At 48.5% G+C, this 6,493-nt stretch overlaps 1 long non-coding RNA gene across 1 annotated transcript; it reads right to left on the bottom strand.

Moving 5' to 3' along the window:
* Nucleotides 1–687: 687 nt before the first annotated feature.
* Nucleotides 688–5,629, bottom strand: LOC141516604 (uncharacterized). Its single transcript, XR_012476761.1, has 3 exons — nt 5,202–5,629; nt 4,217–4,495; nt 688–1,263 (listed from the first exon to the last, which is right to left on the bottom strand). It is a non-coding gene; the product is annotated as an uncharacterized LOC141516604 (long non-coding RNA).
* Nucleotides 5,630–6,493: the final 864 nt, after the last annotated feature.

Here is a 6,493-nt window from a genome sequence, read left to right as displayed (position 1 = left end):
TCCAGCTCATTTTACTGACAAGGAAACTGAGGCAAAGAGGGTGAAGTGACGGGCCCAGGGTCACCCAGCTAGTGAGGGTCTGAAGCCAGATTTGATTTTAGGAAGAGGAGTCTAGTACCAGTACTCACCTGCATTCCCTAGCTGCCCTCTATTAAGCAGGGAGCCACAAGAAATTTCAGACCCTAAATCAAGGAAAGGCCTGAGAAAAAGGCCTTGTCCTAGGTGACCAGGAAATAGAGGCAAAGGCCTGGTGTTGTGAATTAAAAGACTTGGTATCCAGGGAGAAGGAGTTCTTTCTGGAAAGGAAATGCCCCATCCAGCCAAGACTCTGAGAAAAGGATTTCCTTAGAGGTAAAAAATCTTGAGGGTGTTTTTCTATGTAGTCCCAGGACCAAGTCTAAGGAAGTACTAAGATTGGACACCCCCCCATCATGGACTATATAGATCAGACAGAGAGCACACAAAAGTGCTAGAGACTTGGCCAATGACAACAGTGAAATATGGCACCAGAATACATCAACATCGCTGCTGCAAGAACAACCCATCTGTGTTTGTGCCCTGGACCTTCCCTGTCTATTTGATCACTTCCACATACATGTAAACCTTTATACAATGGTGTGTATGTACCCATACATATAGTCATTTAGACTCTTTATTCATTCAGCTTGGATGACAGTTGGCTGAAGATGTGATGCCAATGGTTCCTGAATTCTAGGCTTCTTTCTCCTGTCTTACAAAAGAACTCAGATCAATTTGCTCGATAACAGCAGTTTTAGGGTTCTATGCCTTTTTTGTTCTCATCCTGAAGCCCAGGTGATCATTCAACTCAATTTTGTGAAGCACATATGAGAGGCACCATTTTGGACACCAGAAATAAGACAGTCCCTGTTCCCTTCCCTGGGAGATCCAAGCAAGATGCTGATAAGGATGCTGTGGTATCTTGATTCTTGCCAGCTCCATCGAAGGGATAGTTTGGGTGTAAGGTTCTATCTGGCATCCAAAAAAAAGGCTCTGTGAGCAGTTGTCCAAATGACTAAAGTTGCCTTGGTTAATGCAATGGGAACTGGGGCTGCCCGGACATGAGGCTTCTCATAAGGCTTCCGGCAACATCCTCACTAGGAGGGTGGATGACCTTGTGGCATCTGAACACTTCCTCCTTCAATGGAAGTCCCAAAATAGAAACTTCAGCCTCTTCATTCATTTTCTTGCTTTCTCTAAAGAGGAAGTGGGAGGATCGAGAGCAGCCAGGAGGAAACGGGGAGACTGCAAGAAGCAGAGGAGTGAATGTGGGAGCAGAGGTGGAAGAAATAGGGCTCACCATGTCAAGGGAAACTTGGAAACCCCAACATTGATAGGGGTAGGTAAGATGGACTCTAATCTTTTCTTGTACATCAGCCTCTTCACTGGGTGCCCCAACACACACACACACACACACACACACACACACACACACACACACACACACGAGGTGATGCTATGGTCTTTCCACAGGCTGCTCCCCCACCTCTACTTCCCAGGCTTCCTGGCTTCCTTCAAGACTCATCTCAGTCACTACTTTCTCTGGGAAACCTTCCCAAGGACTGGGGTCGCTCCCATGAAATGTACCTTCCATTTATTTTGTATGGACTTATTGATGTAGTTATTGTCTCTTCATTGCAGAATGGAAGCTCTTGGAGGACAGGGACTGTCTCATTCATGTCATATCCTTGGAGTCTAAGCTAGTGCTATAGGAGCTAAATGGATCCTTATCTCTTGATAGATTCTCAGATGTTTAAAAAACACAAACCAACACAGGTAATTTCAGGTGGGAGAGTGAGCTAGCCTTTGTGAGTGTTGGTGGGTGGCAGAGGTGGGTAAGAAAGGTTTCCTCTAGGAGGTGGTTCTTAGGCAGATCCCTGTTGGAGGTGAAGAGGAGGGAGGACTTGGAAAGGAGAGCCAGGCTTGGCCCCTGATTGGACCAGGAGGAGGCGGAGAGAGGGAGGAATTGAGGGGCACTCTAGGGTTGAGAGCCGGGGTAGCTGAGTGTTTGGTTGTGCCCTCCCAAGAAACCAGAGAGGCTGGTATGAGGGATATAGCACAAAAAGGGGGAAGGAGGAGTGAAAATTATAGAATGCACTGGTGATTTGACTGTAGGAAAGGACCAATGTCTTGGGCAGTCAAAAGACTTATTCACTCTCTACCTGAGTAACCTTGGACAAGTGTTTTTTTCTCTCTGGGTCTCAGTATCCCCATATGTAACAGGAAGAGGGTGGACAGGATGAACTCTAAGATTTCCCCCTGGCCCCAACATTCAATATCTTCCCTAGAACAATGTCTTCCTTTCCTCTCTGGTTTCCCGACTTCATCCCCATGGCCCAGACACCTCTGTCTGGAAGGTACAAAGCCACCTCTTCCATTGAACAACGTCAGGAATTCATTGTCCTCATCCACACTGTGTCTGTTGTTAAAAAGCCAAAAATGCAAGGGCCCAAACAGTCCAAGGCTGTCAGGGACCTTACATGGGGTGGCTTTTGTGGAGGAAATGACCATGAAAGCGGGGTCAGGCCTGGGGAAGGGTCAGGGCAGATACACTCGGCCATTTGGATACATTGAAAGAAAGAGGGAAGAGGCTGAGGAAGCTAGACTGTGGGAAGAAGCCTTGGCCAGGAGGGAGGGTGGTCAGCAATGTCAAGGGTGAAACCCTGGAGGTTCCTTTTATCGAACCCTTTCATCCCACAGCTGTCAAACGCCATTATTTTCTAGGCAGAGTGGCCATTTTTAATATAGACTGCTGGCTCTTGAGAAAAGGGTTGTCACTATTCCCAGACCAAGGCAGAGATGTGAGGGCTTTCCCCCTGCTGGGTCAATAGTAAGCCAGATAATGACCCACTCATGCTTCAGAACTGGCCATGGACCCTCAGTCTCAAGGGTTCAAGGGACCTGAGAGACACTGCACCCAAATCATACCTGAGCTATATGGCTGATTGAAGTTGTCTTGTATCAAGTGCCACAGTGGATAGAGCTGTCAGCATTTACTAGCTGCCCTGAGCAAGTTACTTCATCTTGCTTGCCTCAGTTTCCCCAACTGTACAATGGGTATGATGAGCGTGCCTTCCTCCTAATGACAGATTCACAGCCTTGCCAACTAAACATCATAGGGATGCTGTTTTCTTTCCTTCATCCCCATTCAGATGTAGCTGAAAGACCTCCAAAGACAGGGAAGTCACTACCTCCCAGCCCCGGCCCATTGTGTGGACCAAATGTCCCGCCCAAATTGACATCGTTTTACTTTCCCTCTAGGTTCTGCTTCAAGGGTCAAGTAGATTCCAAGGCCAGTGCTCTATCCACTGCAGCACCTAAGCTCTGCTTCTTACTGTGTTATCTGGCTCTGATTCCAGGCTGAGATTTTTAAGTCTAGATCATGGATCCCTCCTTCCTTGTCCCGTTGATTGATCACATCTCAGGAAAACTTACATGACTCCCATTTTCTGCCTTCCCCCATTCATGCACTGCTAATCGGAGTCGGAGAAAATCAGGAAGCCAAGCCTCGAATTCCATGAGCTCCACTGGGCTCTCCCTGCAGCAAGGCAACTCTTATAGCTCCCTAACTGCTTCCCTTTCGCACTTGCCACAGGGACATTGTAAACACTCGCCCCTCCTCCCCACATACTTCATGATGCCTTTTGTCAAGGCAGATTCCACTACTTGTACTCTTGATACCAGCCCCACTCTGTTCTAGGAAATTTTCCTCTTTATTCTCTGTGGCTTTGCCTCTGCCTCTAGCTTCCTGGCTCTATGTCTTTAGATGTCCTTCTTCTCTTCTCTCTGCTCCTCCCCTTTTCCTTTCCCTCCCCCCTCCTTTCCTTTCCCTTTTGCCTCTCTTCTCTCTTTCTCTTCTCTCCTTTTCTCTCCTCGCCTCCTCTCTTCTTCTGTGCTGCTGCTTCTGCTGTTTCTGCTTTTGCTTCCTCTCTCTCTCTCTCTCTCTCTCTCTCTCTCTCTCTCTCTCTCTCTCTCTCTCTCTCTCTGTCTGTCTCTCATCCCTTCCTACTGACTCTTTTCCTGCTACAAATTTACTCATCTCCTCTTCATCCATCCTTATTCAATCCTGTCATCATCATTAACTGTCCTTCTCTATCTCCTCCTTGGCCATCGGTCTCGATCAGGTTCTCTGACTTTCTCTCTGATCACTTGCTTCTAAAGCCCCCCCCCTTATTTCCCAGTGCTCCCCAGCACTCACCTTTCTCTGATAACAGCCAGCTGCTCATTGTCCCCCAAGCACATTGTACTCAGCCTTCTCTCCATGCCTTTCCTCGAGTTGGTCCACCCACCTGAGATGCCCTCCAATCTGGCCTCCAAAAACTCAGATTGTCTCCATTGTTGCATCTGTTTTTGCTTTCACCAGCGGAATATGTTCCTTTGTTTGATTCAGACTCATTCCTGAATTTGTCTCATTAAATATAACACTTCAGAAGAAGAGCAGGGCCGTTGATCCCTCTGTTCAGGAGTCAGCCTCTGACTGGGGGCCCAATGGACAGGAGTCTACAGCTGCCCTCCCACCACCATGACTCCCTGCCCCTGAGGTCAGTCTGGTCTCCTAGCTCCTGCTCTGTCCTATCTGGGGGGCTGGCTGGTCCAAATGACACCCAACATCTGGCTGACAACCCCAACATCCAATTATAGGGGCTGTTCCAAATATCCAGATTAGGGCCTGCAATTTGCAGTCTTCTTCCAGATGTTTGGGATGGGGCCGACCCCCCCATTGTCTGGGAGAGGAAACAGACCTCTCCCTTTGTACGCTCCAGAAACGCCAGGCCGCCAGAGTTCAACGACGATCAATTACCGGCCGGCCCAGAGAAAAGGTAAGACAGACACATGAGACGCATTCCTTCGCCGACAGCCGGGACCAGGCGGCTCGGGAGAGGGAGGTGGGAAACAAAGCGACTCGCTGGTCTCCCAATTAGGTGGGTTCTGGAAGCCACCCTCCCTGCCCCCCACACCCAGACATATGCCTCTGCCCATCAACCATCGGACAAAATCAAAACAGTTGGGGAAAGAAGGGAATGGTTTAGGTAGCACATGTAGAGCAAACAAGCCTTGAGGATCCAGGGCTTCCCTAATTGCAACCTCCTGCCTCATAAAGAAGCCCTGGCAGGTTGGGGGGGGGGGGGGGGCAGGGGACAGCCCTTCTCTCTTTCTACCATTTCAAATGACTGCTTCCTCACCTGGGGTCTTCCTGGGGAGGACTCAGAGTGAAACTCTCCTTGTCCATGGAATACAGGCCCTGACCTAACCCAGTCGGACCAGAGCCAACAGAAGATGCCGCTCATTTCTCGGGCATTTCTTTCAAGTTCGGCATCAAGGGAATTGGAGGAATTCACGAGAACGTCTGCCAGGTGTTATTTCCATCTGGGGTGGTTTGGGGGGAGGGTTGGAGCTGATTCACATAGTCACTAGCCCACTCATTCACTCCCCCATTCATTCACTTGCTTGCTCATTCATTCATTCACTAGGCATTCATGGGGCACCCCCTAGGTGCTAGAGGAGTCCCATAAATTTAGTAGAACTAAAAAACCCCAGGTCTAAGTGGTTCAACAGAGAGCCACACACACACATACACATGCACACACACACACACACAAACACACACACACACACAAGAAGAATGGGATATGTAGAGGAGAGGGATATCCAAATTTTGGCCAAGCCATTGCTTGACAAAGAGCTGTTGTGATGACCTCAACAACCAATTAAAGGGCAAAAGAATAGAATTTGTGATGACATCAGAATATGCCTTTGTGAATATGCCAGTGGATTGACCCCTGGTCTGCTCCATTCAGTCTTGGGGAAAACTGGTCTTTCTGATCACTGATCTCTCCCTTTTCCAGTCTACTGATAATAATTCTTACCAGATTTACTTTCTTGAAATCCCGCTTTAATCATGATGGTCATACCTGTACCCCCAAACTGTCAGGAGCTCCCCATTACTCCCCAAATTCTTGACTCTGCTACTCAAGTCTTCCAGAGTCTAACTCTACCTCACCCATTTGTTCTTCCCCCACATCATTCTCCTTTACCCATTCTAAACTCTGCCCAGTGCTCAAATCCAACAATTTCTTCCTGCCTTTGCCATTCCCTGCACTTTTGTATGCACCCCCTCTCTTACTGAAATCCCTCCTTTAATCCATGAAGGCTTCATTGCTCTACCTCAGCTTCCTTCCATTCCATGGACCCCATTGTCTAGGCCAAGCCCAGGCTAGCATCTTCTCTCCCATGGCTCTCTCCTTTTTGACTGTAAGCTACCTTTGGTCAAAGTTCACCTCTTGGGGCATCCTCAGGAGCCAGGACAAGGAGTTAGTCCATGGTCAGTATTTGGTGAACTGAACTGAAGAGAAGCCTAGAGACTGATGGTTCAAGGGACAATGTGACTGACAGAGAGCCCCCATTCTGATTCCAGCCCCACCCCCTCCATTAAGACAAAATCGATGATGTCTCCCTGACTGTTTACTTGGGAGCC

The sequence above is a fragment of the Macrotis lagotis genome, chromosome 3 (assembly GCF_037893015.1).
Source record: "Macrotis lagotis isolate mMagLag1 chromosome 3, bilby.v1.9.chrom.fasta, whole genome shotgun sequence".
NCBI lineage: Eukaryota > Metazoa > Chordata > Mammalia > Peramelemorphia > Peramelidae > Macrotis > Macrotis lagotis.
Note: the sequence above shows the minus strand (reverse complement) of the source record. Positions and strands in the feature narration are given on the sequence as shown.